Source organism: Aegilops tauschii, chromosome 7 (assembly GCF_002575655.3).
Source record: "Aegilops tauschii subsp. strangulata cultivar AL8/78 chromosome 7, Aet v6.0, whole genome shotgun sequence".
In the NCBI taxonomy this organism is placed as follows: Eukaryota; Viridiplantae; Streptophyta; class Magnoliopsida; order Poales; family Poaceae; genus Aegilops; species Aegilops tauschii.
In genome coordinates, this window is record NC_053041.3 from 110097437 (window position 1) to 110113505 (window position 16069).

At 42.7% G+C, this 16069-nt stretch overlaps 1 non-coding gene across 1 annotated transcript; it reads right to left on the minus strand.

Moving 5' to 3' along the window:
* Positions 1-8794: 8794 nt before the first annotated feature.
* TRNAK-UUU (transfer RNA lysine (anticodon UUU)) lies at positions 8795-8867 on the minus strand. Its single transcript has one exon. It is a non-coding gene; the product is annotated as a tRNA-Lys (tRNA).
* Positions 8868-16069: the final 7202 nt, after the last annotated feature.

Genomic DNA, 16069 nt, shown 5'->3' on the forward strand with positions numbered 1-16069 from the left:
AGCTGCCGTTTTCACTACTTTGGTCCCTAGCGATATTGTTGCTTAAACTAACATGGAAAGTGGGTTCAATCACTTTAAAGTTCCCTCTCAAGTGTCATCTCATAATGGTAATCTCCTTATGGTATAGTAATTTGGCTTAGAATAAGAAACCTATCTCTTCCCCCTAATGGCTTTTCACTACCCCTTGCGGGAATGCGTATCGTTGCTGCATCGCCACCGTATTCCTGACTTGCTTTTCCGAACTGCTTGTTTTCTCGGGGCTGCAGTCCAGTTGCTTAGTGGCTTTCTTCTCGGTCTACCCAATCAAGGTTAGACCTCGCTCTATCAACCATTGCTTTAAATAGTATCATGTTATTTCATCTTTCGTTGATACCACCATTACAATCGAGGGCCTACAATCCATGGAAATCCCTATTCCGATCACTGGGAAAGAAGGGCAAGTAAGTAATGAATGAATGCATGAATTTAGATGGTATATAAACATCTCCCCATGAAGGGAAGGTGCTATAGTATCTAACTAAGAAAAAAAGTAGGTTGTGAAATGACAGGAAATATGCCATGCAGAAAATCAAGGAAATATTTCGTGGATTTTCGGATGACCCGGCTTATCTTTGCAGTTATCCTTATTTAGCAGAATCTAGTGAGTGTTCCATTAAAAGGAAAGAGAGCTATTCGTTGTAGGATTGATCCAGACAACCCAACCTAAGTCACCTATTGCGCCTAACCTAAGTATAGTGCCAGTGGTCGGCGAGGAGAAGTTCATTCCTGTAGAGAAGAGAGGGGATCCTATTTCCTTTCCCCCTTTCCCAGTATGGCAACCTTATCTTCCAGCATGAAAGTTGGTATCAGAATGAAACAATCCAATCCATACTTGTGGAGTGCTCAGTTCAGTTCCTGATTTATCTCAAGCCTAAACTGGAAAAGGAAACCTATTACCCGGGGTCCCCCCTTTGGGCTATCTCATCTGCTGTTCCTCGACTCTCAGGAAGGTAAGGTCATCAATCAATATGAAGGAAATATGCCCTAGAGGCAATAATAAAGTTATTATTTATTTCCTTATATCATGATAAATGTTTATTAGTCATGCTAGAATTGTATTAACCGGAAACATGATACATGTGTGAATACATAGACAAACAGAGTGTCACTAGTATGCCTCTACTTGACTAGCTCATTGATCAAAGATGGTTATGTTTCCTAGCCATAAACATGAGTTGTCATTTGATTAACGGGATCACATTATTAGGAGAATGATGTGATTGACTTGACCCATTCCGTTAGCTTAGCACTTGATCGTTTAGTATGTTGCTATTGCTTTCTTCATGACTTGTACATGTTCCTATGACTATGAGATTATGCAACTCCCGTTTACCGGAGGAACACTTTGTGTGCTACCAAACGTCACAACGTAACTGGGTGATTATAAAGGTGCTCTACAGGTGTCTCCGAAGGTACTTGTTGGGTTGGCGTATTTCGAGATTAGGATTTGTCACTCCGATTGTCGGAGAGGTATCTCTGGGCCCTCTCGGTAATGCACATCACTTAACCCTTGCAAGCATTGCAACTAAAGAGTTTGTTGCAAGATGATGTATTACGGAACGAGTAAAGAGACTTGCCGGTAACGAGATTGAACTAGGTATTGAGATACCGACGATCGAATCTCGGGCAAGTAACATACCGATGACAAAGGGAACAACGTATGTTGTTATGCGGTCTGACCGATAAAGATCTTTGTAGAATATGTGGGAGCCATGCATCACCATGATCTTGCGTGGACAACACTCTCCCCTCTCGTTGCTATGCATCACCATGATCTTGCGTGTTCGTAGGAATTTTTTTGAAATTACTACGTTCCCCAACAGTGGCATCCGAGCCTGGTTTTATGCGTTGATGTTATGCACGAGTAGAACACGAGTGAGTTGTGGGCGATATAAGTCATACTGCTTACCAGCATGTCATACTTTGGTTCAGCGGTATTGTGAGATGAAGCGGCCTGGACCGACATTACGCGTACGCTTTCGCGAGACTGGTTTCACCGTTGCGAGCACTCGTTACTTAAAGGTGACCAGCAGGTGTCTGTCTCTCTCACTTTAGTTGAACCGAGTGTAGCTACGCCCGGTCCTTGCGAAGGTTAAAACAGCACCAACTTGACAAACTATCGTTGTGGTTTTGATGCGTAGGTAAGAACGGTTCTTGCTAAGCCCGTAGCAGCCACGTAAAACTTGCAACAACAAAGTAGAGGACGTCTAACTTGTTTTTGCAGGGCATGTTGTGATGTGATATGGTCAAGACATGATACTTAATTTTATTGTATGACATGATCATGTTTTGTAACCGAGTTATCGGCAACTGGCAGGAGCCATATGGTTGTCGCTTTATTGTATGCAATGCAATCGCCATGTAATTGTTTTACTTTATCACTAAGTGGTAGTGATAGTCGTAGAAGCAATAGTTGGCGAGATGACAACGATGCTACGATGGAGATCAAGGTGTCACACCGATGACAATGGTGATCATGACGGTGCTTCGGAGATGGAGATCACAAGCACAAGATGATGATGGCCATATCATATCACTTATATTGATTGCATGTGATGTTTATCTTTTATGCATCTTATCTTGCTTTGATTGACGGTAGCATTATAAGATGATCCTTCACTAAATTATCAAAGTATAAGTGTTCTCCCTGAGTATGCACCGTTGCGAAAGTTCTTCGTGCTGAGACACCATGTGATGATCGGGTGTGATAGGCTCTACGTTCAAATACAATGGGTGCAAAACAGTTGCACATGCGGAATACTCAGGTTAAACTTGACGAGCCTAGCATATAACAGATATGGCCTCGGAACACGGAGACCGAAAGGTCGAGCGTGAATCATATAGTAGATATGATCAACATAGTGATGTTCACCGTTGAAACTACTCCATCTCACGTGATGATCGGACATGGTTTAGTTGATATGGATCACGTGATCACTTAGAGGATTAGAGGGATGTTTATCTAAGTGGGAGTTCTTACGTAATATGATTAATTGAACTTGAATTTATCATGAACTTAGTACCTGATAGTATTTTGCTTGTCTATGTTAATTGTGATAGATGGCCCGTGTTGTTGTTCCGTTGAATTTTAGTGCGTTCCTTGAGAAAGCAAAGTTGAAAGATGATGGTAGCAATTACACGGACTAGGTCCGTAACTTGAGGATTATCCTCATTGCTGCACAGAAGAATTACGTCCTGGAAGCACCGCTGGGTGCCAGGCCTGCTGCAGGAGCAACACCAGATGTTATGAACGTCTGGCAGAGCAAAGCTGATGACTACTCGATAGTTCAGTGTGCCATGCTTTACGGCTTGGAACCGGGTCTTCAACGACGTTTGGAACGTCATGGAGCATATGAGATGTTCCAGGAGTTGAAGTTAATATTTCAAGCAAATGCCCGGATTGAGAGATATGAAGTCTCCAATAAGTTCTACAGCCGCAAGATGGAAGAGAATAGTTCTGTCAGTGAGCATATACTCAAAATGTCTGGGTATAACAATCACTTGATTCAACTGGGAGTTAATCTTCCGGATGATAGCGTCATTGACAGAATTCTTCAATCACTACCACCAAGCTACAAGAGCTTCGTGATGAACTATAATATGCAAGGGATGGATAAGACGATTCCCGAGCTCTTCGCAATGCTAAAGGCTGCGGAGGTAGAAATCAAAAAGGAGCATCAAGTGTTGATGGTCAATAAGACCACTAGTTTCAAGAAAAAGGGTAAAGGGAAGAAGAAGGGGAACTTCAAGAAGAACAGCAAACTAGTTGCTGCTCAGGAGAAGAAACCCAAGTCTGGACCTAAGCCTGAGACTGAGTGCTTCTACTGCAAGCAGACTGGTCACTGGAAGCGGAACTGCCCCAAGTATTTGGCGGATAAGAAGGATGGCAAGGTGAACAAAGGTATATGTGATATACATTGATGTGTACCTTACTAATGCTCGCAGTAGCACCTGGGTATTTGATACTGGTTCTGTTGCTATTATTTGCAACTCGAAACAGGGGCTACGGATTAAGCGAAGATTGGCTAAGGACGAGGTGACGATGCGCGTGGGAAATGGTTCCAAAGTCGATGTGATCGCGGTCGGCACGCTACCTCTACATCTACCTTCGGGATTAGTTTTAGACCTAAATAATTGTTATTTGGTGCCAGCGTTAAGCATGAACATTATATCTGGATCTTGTTTGATGCGAGACGGTTATTTATTTAAATCAGAGAATAATGGTTGTTCTATTTATATGAGTAATATCTTTTATGGTCATGCACCCTTGAAGAGTGGTCTATTTTTGTTGAATCTCGATAGTAGTGATACACATATTCATAATATTGAAGCCAAAAGATGCAGAGTTGATAATGATAGTGCAACTTATTTGTGGCCCTGCCGTTTAGGTCATATCGGTGTAAAGCGCATGAAGAAACTCCATACTGATGGACTTTTGGAACCACTTGATTATGAATCACTTGGTACTTGCGAACCGTGCCTCATGGGCAAGATGACTAAAACACCGTTCTCCGGAACTATGGAGAGAGCAACAGATTTGTTGGAAATCATACATACAGATGTATGTGGTCCAATGAATATTGAGGCTCGTGGCGGATATCGTTATTTTCTCACCTTTACAGATGATTTGAGCAGATATGGGTATATCTACTTAATGAAACATAAGTCTGAAACATTTGAAAGGTTCAACAAATTTCAGAGTGAAGTTGAAAATCATCATAACAAGAAAATAAAGTTTCTACGATCAGATCGTGGAGGAGAATATTTGAGTTACGAGTTTGGTCTAAATTTGAAACAATGCGGAATAGTTTCGCAACACACGCCACCCGGAACACCACAACGTAATGGTGTGTCCGAACGTCGTAATCGTACTTTACTAGATATGGTACGATCTATGATGTCTCTTACTGATTTACCGCTATCGTTTTGGGGTTATGCTTTAGAGACGGCTACATTCACGTTAAATAGGGCACCATCAAAATCCGTTGAGACGACGCCTTATGAACTGTGGTTTAGCAAGAAACCAAAGTTGTCGTTTCTTAAAGTTTGGGGCTGCGATGCTTATGTGAAAAAACTTCAACTTGATAAGCTCGAACCCAAATCGGAGAAATGTGTCTTCATAGGATACCCAAAGGAGACTGTTGGGTACACCTTCTATCACAGATGCGAAGGCAAAACTTTTGTTGCTAAATTCGGAAATTTTCTGGAGAAGGAGTTTCTCTCGAAAGAAGTGAGTGGGAGGAAAGTAGAACTTGATGAGGTAACTGTACCTGCTCCCTTATTGGAAAGTAGTTCATCACAGAAACCAGTTTCTGCGACACCTACGCCAATTAGTGAGGAAGTTAATGATGATGATCAGGAAACTTCAGATAAAGTTATTACTGAACCTCGTAGATCAACCAGAGTAAGATCCGCACCAGAGTGGTACGGTAATCCTGTTCTGGAGGTTATGTTACTAGACCATGACGAACCTACGAACTATGAAGAAGCGATGGTGAGCCCAGATTCCGCAAAATGGCTTGAGGCCATGAAATCCGAGATGGGATCCATGTATGAGAACAAAGTATGGACCTTGGTTGACTTGCCCGATGATCGGCAAGCCATTGAAAATAAATGGATCTTCAAGAAGAAGACTGACGCTGACGGTAATGTTACTGTCTATAAAGCTCGACTTGTTGCGAACGGTTTTCGGCAAGTTCAAGGGATTGACTACGATGAGACCTTCTCACCCGTAGCGGTGCTTCAGTCTGTCCGAATCATGTTAGCAATTGCCGCATTTTGTGACTATGAAATTTGGCAAATGGATGTCAAAACTGCATTCCTGAATGGATTTCTGGAAGAAGAGTTGTATATGATGCAACCGGAAGGTTTTGTCAATCCAAAGGAAGCTAACAAAGTGTGCAAGCTCTAGCGATCCATTTATGGACTGGTGCAAGCCTCTCGGAGTTGGAATAAACGCTTTGATAGTGTGATCAAAGCATTTGGTTTTATACAGACTTTTGGAGAAGCCTGTATTTACAAGAAAGTGAGTGGGAGCTCTGTAGCATTTCTGATATTATATGTGGATGACATATTGCTGATTGGAAATGATATAGAATTTCTGGATAGCATAAAGGGATACTTGAATAAGAGTTTTTCAATGAAAGACCTCGGTGAAGCTGCGTATATATTGGGCATCAAGATCTATAGAGATAGATCAAGACGCTTAATTGGACTTTCACAAAGCACATACATTGACAAAGTTTTGAAGAAGTTCAAAATGGATCAAGCAAAGAAAGGGTTCTTGCCTGTGTTACAAGGTGTGAAGTTGAGTAAGACTCAATGCCCGACCACTGCAGAAGATAGAGAGAAGATGAAAGATGTCCCCTATGCTTCAGCCATAGGCTCTATCATGTATGCAATGCTGTGTACCAGACCTGATGTATGCCTTGCTATAAGTCTAGCAGGAAGGTACCAAAGTAATCCAGGAGTGGATCACTGGACAACGGTCAAGAACATCCTGAAATACCTGAAAAGGACTAAGGATATGTTAGCAAAGGAATCCAGATTTCACAAGAGAACCAAGCACATCAAAAGGCGCTTCAATTCCATCCGGGATTTAGTCCAGGTGGGAGACATAGAAATTTGCAAGATACATACGGATCTGAATGTTTCAGACCCGTTGACTAAGCCTCTTCCACGAGCAAAACATGATCAACACCAAGGCTCCATGGGTGTAAGAATCATTACTGTGTAATATAGATTATTGACTCTAGTGCAAGTGGGAGACTGAAGGAAATATGCCCTTGAGGCAATAATAAAGTTATTATTTATTTCCTTATATCATGATAAATGTTTATTATTCATGCTAGAATTGTATTAACCGGAAACATGATACATGTGTGAATACATAGACAAACAGAGTGTCACTAGTATGCCTCTACTTGACTAGCTCGTTGATCAAAGATGGTTATGTTTCCTAGCCATAAACATGAGTTGTCATTTGATTAACGGGATCACATTATTATGATGTGATTGACTTGACCCATTCCGTTAGCTTAGCACTTGATCGTTTAGTATGTTGCTATTGCTTTCTTCATGACTTATACATGTTCCTATGACTATGAGATTATGCAACTCCCGTTTACCGGAGGAACACTTTGTGTGCTACCAAACGTCACAACGTAACTGGGTGATTATAAAGGTGCTCTACAGGTGTCTCCGAAGGTACTTGTTGGGTTGGCGTATTTCGAGATTAGGATTTGTCACTCCGATTGTCGGAGAGGTATCTCTGGGCCCTCTCGGTAATGCACATCACTTAAGCCTTGCAAGCATTGCAACTAAAGAGTTTGTTGCAAGATGATGTATTACGGAACGAGTAAAGATAATTGCCGGTAACGATATTGAACTAGGTATTGAGATACCGACGATCGAATCTCGGGCAAGTAACATACCGATGACAAAGGGAACAACGTATGTTGTTATGCGGTCTGACCGATAAAGATCTTCGTAGAATATGTGGGAGCCAATATGAGCATCCAGGTTCCGCTATTGGTTATTGACCGGAGATGTGTCTCGGTCATGTCTACATAGTTCTCGAACCCGTAGGGTCCGCACGCTTAACGTTACGATGACAGTTATATTATGAGTTTATATGTTTTGATGTACCGAAGGTTGTTCGGAGTCCCGGATGTGATCACGGACATGACGAGGAGTCTCGAAATGGTCGAGACATAAAGATTGATATATTGGACGACTATATTCGGACACCGGAAGTGTTCCGGGTGATTTCGGAGAAAACCGGAGTGCCGGAGGGTTACCGGAACCCCCTCGGGAGAAGTAATGGGCCTTATGGGCCTTAGTGGAGAGAGAGAGAGGGGCAGCCAGGAGGGGCCGCGCGCCCCCTCCCCCTCTGCTCCGAATTGGACTAGGAGAGGGGGGGCGGCGCCCCCCTTTCCTTCTCCCTCTCCCCTTTCCTTTCCCCCTCCTAGTAGGAGTAGGAAAGAGGGGAGTCCTACTCCTACTAGGAGGAGGACTCCTCCTCCTGGCGCGCCAACAAGGGCCGGCCGGCCTCCCCCTTGCTCCTTTATATACGGGGGCAGGGGGCACCCCATAGACACAACAATTGATCTATTGATCTCTTAGCCGTGTGCGGTGCCCCCTTCCACCATATTACACCTCGACAATATCGTAGCGGTGCTTAGGCGAAGCCCTGCGTCGGTAGAACATCATCATCGTCACCACGCCGTCGTGCTGACGAAACTCTCCCTCAACACTCGGCTGGATCGGAGTTCGAGGGACGTCATCGAGCTGAACGTGTGCTGAACTCTGAGGTGCCATACGTTCGGTACTTGATTGGTCGGATCGTGAAGACGTACGACTACATCAACCGCGTTGTGTTAACGCTTCCGCTATCGGTCTACGAGGGTATGTGGACAACACTCTCCCCTCTCGTTGCTATGCATCACCATGATCTTGCGTGTTCATAGGATTTTTTTTGAAATTACTACGTTCCCCAACACAATAGTAGGTTGTTGCTCTGTGCAGTTAAAGATGGGATCCAACCTGTTCTGTTTGCTCGTCTCCTATAATCTGTGCTCGATTCCATATTTCTATATCCTTCGATTCCCGGGACAGATCTGATCTCCTTTATACTTACCTCAAAGAACAAGCGAAGTCGAGATGTTGATGAGAAAGGGGCTTTTCTCAAGGCCAAAGAGTGCTCTTTGAAGGCTACTATGCATCCTTACGAATACAAGAGTGGTTTTTTTTGTTTTGGGTATAGCAGGACTTGAACCTGCGACCATTAGGTTAAAAGCCCAATGCTCTACCAACTGAGCTATACACCCGATTTTAGAAGAAGGCTTGGTGCGGAAAAGAAAAGAGGGCGGCCTGGCCCCTTTTCTTCTTACCATATCACAAGGGCGCGGCTCTGTATGGTATAGTACTGTGGAGCAAGTCTGGGAGTCCTTTCCACTCATTGAGGATTCTATCTAAAAAAGAAGGTCAACGGGGGAGACTACAGTAGCTCGAACTCAGACTATCTACGAAAGAGGTAAAGTCGTCTTTCCTACGGTTCGACCGAAAGGAGCTGTGTTCTATGGTTTGACGTTGTGGAGGTCCAGCACTCTTCTAAACGAAGAAAGAGGGGATTCGCGCTACCTCCTACTCCTACAGAAGATCGATTGGCGTGAACTTCCGATCGATTCCTTATTCATTGTTGCCGACCCTTACATCATCATAAAGAGAATCAAGATATCCCAAGAACCCAGCTAGGGATGAATGACTAGCGCTCAAGAACAAGCAAGGGATGAGCGCACGGGAGCGGCGTTGCTTGTTGCTTTTGTTGGGGAACGTAGTAATTTCAAAAAAAATTCTACGCACACGCAAGATCATGGTGATGCATAGAAATGAGAGGGGAGAGTGTTGGCCACGTACCCTCGTAGACCGATAGTGGAAGCGTTATCACAACGCGGTTGATGTAGTTCTACACACGTTCAGCTCGATGACGTCCCTCGAACTCCGATCCAGCCGAGTGTTGAGGGAGAGTTTCGTCAGCACGACGGCGTGGTGACGATGATGATGTTCCACCGACGCAGGGCTTCGCCTAAGCTCCGCAACGGTATTATCGAGGTGTAATATGGTGGAGGGGGGCACCGCACACGGCTAAGAGATCTCAAGGATCAATTGTTGTGTCTCTGGGGTGCCCCCTGCCCTTGTATATAAAGGAGCAAGGGGGAGGCAGCCGGCCAAGGGAGTAGGACTCCTCCTTTCCTTGTGGGAGTAGGAGAAGGGAAGGGGGAAGGAGAAAGAAGGAAGGGTGCGCCCCCCTTCCCTAGTCCAATTCGGACCAGACCATGGGGAGGGGTGCGGCCACCTTTTGAGGCCTTTCTCTCCTTTCCCGTATGGCCCATTAAGGCCCAATACGAATTCCCGTAACTCTCCGGTACTCCGAAAAATATCCGAATCACTCGGAACCATTCCGAACTCCGAATGTAGTCGTCCAATATATCGATTTTTACGTCTCGACCATTTCGAGACTCCTCGTCATATCCCCGATCTCATCCGGGACTCCGAACTCCTTCGGTACATCAAAACTCAATAAAACTGTCATCGTAACATTAAGCGTGCGGACCCTACGGGTTCGAGAACTATGTAGACATGACCGAGACACGTCTCCGGTCAATAACCAATAGCGGGACCTGGATGCCCATATTGGCTCCCACATATTCTACGAAGACCTTTATCGGTCAGACCGCATAACAACATACGTTGTTCCCTTTGTCACCGGTATGTTACTTGCCCGAGATTTGATCGTCGGTATTTCGATACCTAGTTCAATCTCGTTACCGGCAAGTCTCTTTACTCGTTCCATAACACATCGTCCCGCAACTAACTCATTAGTCACAATGCTTGCAAGGCTTATAGTGATGTGCATTACCGAGTGGGCCCAGAGATACCTCTCCGATAATTGGAGTGACAAATCCTAATCTCGAAATACGCCAACCCAACAAGTACCTTTGGAGACACCTGTAGAGCACCTTTATAATCACCCATTTACGTTGTGACGTTTGGTAGCACACAAAGTGTTCCTCCGGTAAACGGGAGTTGCATAATCTCATAGTCATAGGAACATGTATAAGTCATGAAGAAAGCAATAGCAACATACTAAACGATCGAGTGCTAAGCTAACGGAATGGGTCAAGTCAATCACGTCATTCTCCTAATGAGGTGATCTCGTTAATCAAATGACAACTTATGTCTATGGCTAGGAAACATAACCATCTTTGACTAACGAGCTAGTCAAGTAGAGGCATAGTAGTGACACTCTGTTTGTCTATGTATTCACACATGTATTATGTTTCCGGTTAATACAATTCTAGCATGAATAATAAACATTTATCATGATATAAGGAAATATATAATACTTTATTATTGCCTCTAGGGCATATTTCCTTCAGTCTCCCACTTGTACTAGAGTCAATAATCTAGTTCACATTGCCATGTGATTTAACATCAATAATTCACATCACCATGTGATTAACACCCATAGTTCACATCTCTATGTGACCAACACTCAAAGGGTTTACTAGAGTCAATAATCTAGTTCAAATCGCTATGTGTTTAACACCCAAAGAGTACTAAGGTGTGATCATGTTTTGATTGTGAGATAATTTTAGTCAACGGGTCTGTCACATTCAGATCCGTAAGTAATTTGCAAATTTCTATGTTTACAATGCTCTGCACAGAGCTACTCTTAGCTAATTTCTCCCACTTTCAATATGTATCTAGACCAAGACTTAGAGTCATCTAGATTAGTGTCAAAACTTGCATCGACGTAACCCTTTACGACGAACCTTTTGTCACTTTCATAATCGAGAAACATATCCTTATTCCACTAAGGATAATTTTGACCGCTGTCCAGTGATCTACTCCTAGATCACTATTGTACTCCCTTGCCAAAATCAGTGTAGGGTATACAATAGATCCGGTACACAGCATGGCATACTTTATAGAACCTATGGCCAAGGCATAGGGAATGACTTTCATTCTCTTTCAATCTTCTGCCGTGGTCGGGTTTTGAGTCTTACTCAATTTCACACCTTGTAACACAGGCAAGAACTCTTTCTTTGACTGTTCTATTTTGGACTACTTCAAAATCTTGCTAAGGTATGTACTCATTGAAAAAACTTATCAAGCGTCTTGATCTATCTCTATAGATCTTGATGCTCAATATGTAAGCAGCTTCACCGAGGTGTTTCTTTGAAAAACTGCTTTCAAACACTCTTTTATGCTTTGCAGAATAATTTTACATTATTTTCGATCAACAATATGTCATTCACATATACTTATCAGAAATGCTGTAGTGCTCCCACTCACTTTCTTGTAAATACAGGCTTCACCGCAAGTCTGTATAAAACTATATCCTTTGATCAACTTATCAAAGCGTATATTCCAACTCCGATATGCTTGCACCAGTCCATAGATGGATCGCTGGAGCTTGCATATTTTGTTAGCACCTTTAGGACTGACAAAACCTTCTGTTGCATCATATACAACTCTTCTTTAATAAATCCATTAAGGAATGCAGTTTTGTTTATCCATTTGCCAGATTTCATAAAATGCGGCAATTGCTAACATGATTCGGACAGACTTAAGCATCGCTGCGAGTGAGAAAATCTCATCGTATTCAACACTTTGAACTTTGTCAAAAACCTTTTTCCGACAAGTCTAGCTTTGTAGATAGTAACGCTACTATCAGCGTCCGTCTTCCTCTTGAAGATCCATTTAATCTCAATGGCTTGCCGATCATCGGGCAAGTCAACCGAAGTCCATACTTTGTTATTCATACATGAATCTCATCTCAGATTTCATGGCCTCAAGCCATTTTGCGGAATCTGGGCTCATCATCGCTTCCTCATAGTTCGTAGGTTCGTCATGGTTAAATAACATGACCTCCAGAACAGGATTACCATACCACTCTGGTGTGGATCTCACTCTGGTTTACCTACGAGGTTTGGTAGTAACTTGATCTGAAGTTAGATGATCATCATCAATAACTTCCTCACTAATTGGTGTAGGAGTCACAGGAACAGATTTCTGTGATGAACTACTTTCCAATAAGGGAGCAGGTACAGTTACCTCATCAAGTTCTACTTTCCTCCCACTCACTTCTTTCGAGAGAAACTCCTTCTCTAGAAAATTTCCGAATTTAGCAACAAAAGTTTTGCCTTCGGATCTGTGATAGAAGGTGTACCCAACTGTCTCCTTTGGGTATCCTATGAAGACACATTTCTCCGATTTGGATTTGAGCTTTATCAGGATGAAACTTTTTCACATAAGCATCGCAACCCCAAACTTTAAGAAACGACAACTTTGGTTTCTTGCCAAACCACAGTTCATAATGCATCGTCTCAACGGATTTTGATGGTGCCCTATTTAACGTGAATGTAGCTATCTCTAATGCATAACCCCAAAACGATAGTGGTAAATTGGTAAGAGACATCATAGATTGCACCATATCTAATAAAGTACGGTTACGATGTTCGGACACACCATTACACTATGGTGTTCCAGGTGGCGTGAGTAGTGAAACTATTTCACATTGTTTTAACTGAAGGCCAAACTCGTAACTCAAATATTTTACCTCTGCGATCATATCGTAGAAACTTTTATTTTCTTGTTACGATGATTCTCCACTTCACTCTGAAATTCTTTGAACTTTTCAAATGTTTCAGACTTGTGTTTCATCAAGTAGATATACGCATATCTGCTCAAATCATCTGTGAAGGTCAGAAAATAATGATACCTGCTACGAGCCTCAATATTCATCGGACCACATACATCTGTATGTATGATTTCCAACAAATCTGTTGCTCTCTCCATAGTTCCGGAGAACGGCGTTTTAGTCATCTTGCCCATGAGGCATGGTTCGCAAGCATCAAGTGATTCATAATTAAGTGATTCCAAAATCCCATTAGTATGGAGTTTCTTCATGCGCTTTACACCAATATGACCTAAACGGCAGTGCCACAAATAAGTTGCACTATCATTATTAACTTTGCATCTTTTGGCTTCAATATTATGAATATGTGTATCACTACGATCGAGATCCAACAAACCATTTTCGTTGGTGTGTATGACCATAGAAGGTTTTTATTCATGTAAACAGAACAACAATTGTTCTCTAACTTAAATGAATAACCGTATTGCAATAAACATGATCAAATCATATTCATGCTCAACGCAAACACCAAATAACACTTATTTAGTTTCAACACTAATCCCGAAAGTACAGGGAGTGTGCGATGATGATCATATCAATCTTGGAACTACTTCCAACACACATCGTCACCTCGCCTTTTTACTAGTCTCTGTTTATTCTGCAACTCCCATTTCGAGTTACTACTCTTAGCAACTGAACCAGTATCAAATACCGAGGGGTTGCTATAAACACTAGTAAAGTACACATCAATAACATGTATATCCAATATACCTTTGTTCACTTTGCCATCCTTCTTATCCACCAAATAGTTGGGGTAGTTTCGCTTCCAGTGACCAGTCCCTTTGCAGTAGAAGCACTTAGTCTCAGGCTTAGGACCAGACTTAGGCTTCTTCACTTGAGCAGCAACTTGCTTGCCGTTCTTCTTGAAGTTCCCCGTCTTCCCTTTGCCCTTTTCTTGAAACTAGTGGTCTCGTCAACCATCAACACTTGATGTTTTTCTTGATTTCTACCTTCATCGATTTCAGCATCACGAAGAGCTCGGGAATTACTTTCGTCATCCCTTGCATACTATAGTTCATCACGAAGTTCTACTAACTTGGTGATGGTGAGTAGAGAATTCTATCAATCACTATTTTATCTGGAAGATTAACTCCCACTTGATTCAAGCGATTGTAGTACCCAGACAATCTGAGCACATGCTCACTAGTTGAGCGATTCTCCTCCATCTTTTAGCTATAGAACTTGTTGGAGACTTCATATCTCTCAACTCGGGTATTTGCTTGAAATATTAACTTCAACTCCTGGAACATCTCATATGGTCCATGACGTTCAAAACGTCTTTGAAGTCCCGATTCTAAGCCGTTAAGCATGGTGCACTAAACTATCAAGTAGTCATCATATTGAGGTAGCCAAACGATCATAACATCTGCATCTGCTCCTGCAATAGGTCTGTTACCTAGCGGTGCATTAAGGACATAATTCTTCTGTGCAGCAATGAGGATAATCCTCAGATCACGGATCCAATCCGCATCTTTGCTACTAACATCTTTCAACATAATTTTTCTCTAGGAACATATCAAAAATAAACACAGGGAAGCAACAACGTGAGCTATTGATCTATAACATAATTTGCAAAATACTATCAGGACTTAGATAGACATCCCTCTAATCCTCTAAGTGATTACGTGATCCATATCAACTAAACCATGTCCGATCATCACGTGAGATGGAGTAGTTTCAATGGTGAACATCACTATGTTGATCATATCCACTATATGATTCACGCTTGACCTTTCGGTCTCCGTGTTCCGAGGCCATATCTGTTATATGCTAGGCTCGTCAAGTTTAACCTGAGTATTCCGCGTGTGCAACTGTTTTGCACCCGTTGTATTTGAACGTAGAGCCTATCACACCCGATCATCACGTGGTGTCTCAGCACGAAGAACTTTTGCAACGGTGCATACTCAGGGAGAACACTTATACTTTGATAATTTAGTGAAGGATCATCTTATAATGCTACCGTCAAACAAAGCAAGATAAGATGCATAAAGGATTAACATCACATGCAATCAATATAAGTGATATGATATGGCCATCATCATCTTGTGCTTGTGATCTCCATCTCCGAAGCACCGTCATGATCACCATCGTCACCGGCGCGACACCTTGATCTCCATCATAGCATCGTTGTCGTCTCGTCAATCTTATGCTTCTACGTATCGCTACCTCTTAGTGATAAAGTAAAGCATTACATGGCGATTGCATTGCATACAATAAAACGACAACCATATGGCTCCTGCCAGTTGCCGATAACTCGGTTACAAAACATGATCATTTCATACAACAAATTATATCACATCATGTCTTGACCATATCACATCACAACATGCCCTGCAAAAACAAGTTAGACGTCCTCTACTTTGTTGTTGCAAGTTTTACATGGCTGCTACGGGCTTAGCAAGAACCATTCTTACCTATGCATCAAAACCACAACGATAGTTTGTCAAGTTGGTGCTGTTTTAACCTTCGCAAGGACCGGGCGTAGCCACACTCGGTTCAACTAAAGTGAGAGAGACAGACACCCGCCAGTCACCTTTAAGCAACGAGTGCTCGCAACGGTGAAACCAGTCTCGCGTAAGCGTACGCGTAATGTCGGTCCGGGCCGCTTCATCTCACAATACCGCTGAACCAAAGTATGACATGCTGGTAAGCAGTATGACTTATATCGCCCACAACTCACTTGTGTTCTACTCGTGCACAGCATCAACGCATAAAACCAGGCTCAGATGCCACTGTTGGGGAACGTAGTAATTTCAAAAAATTTCC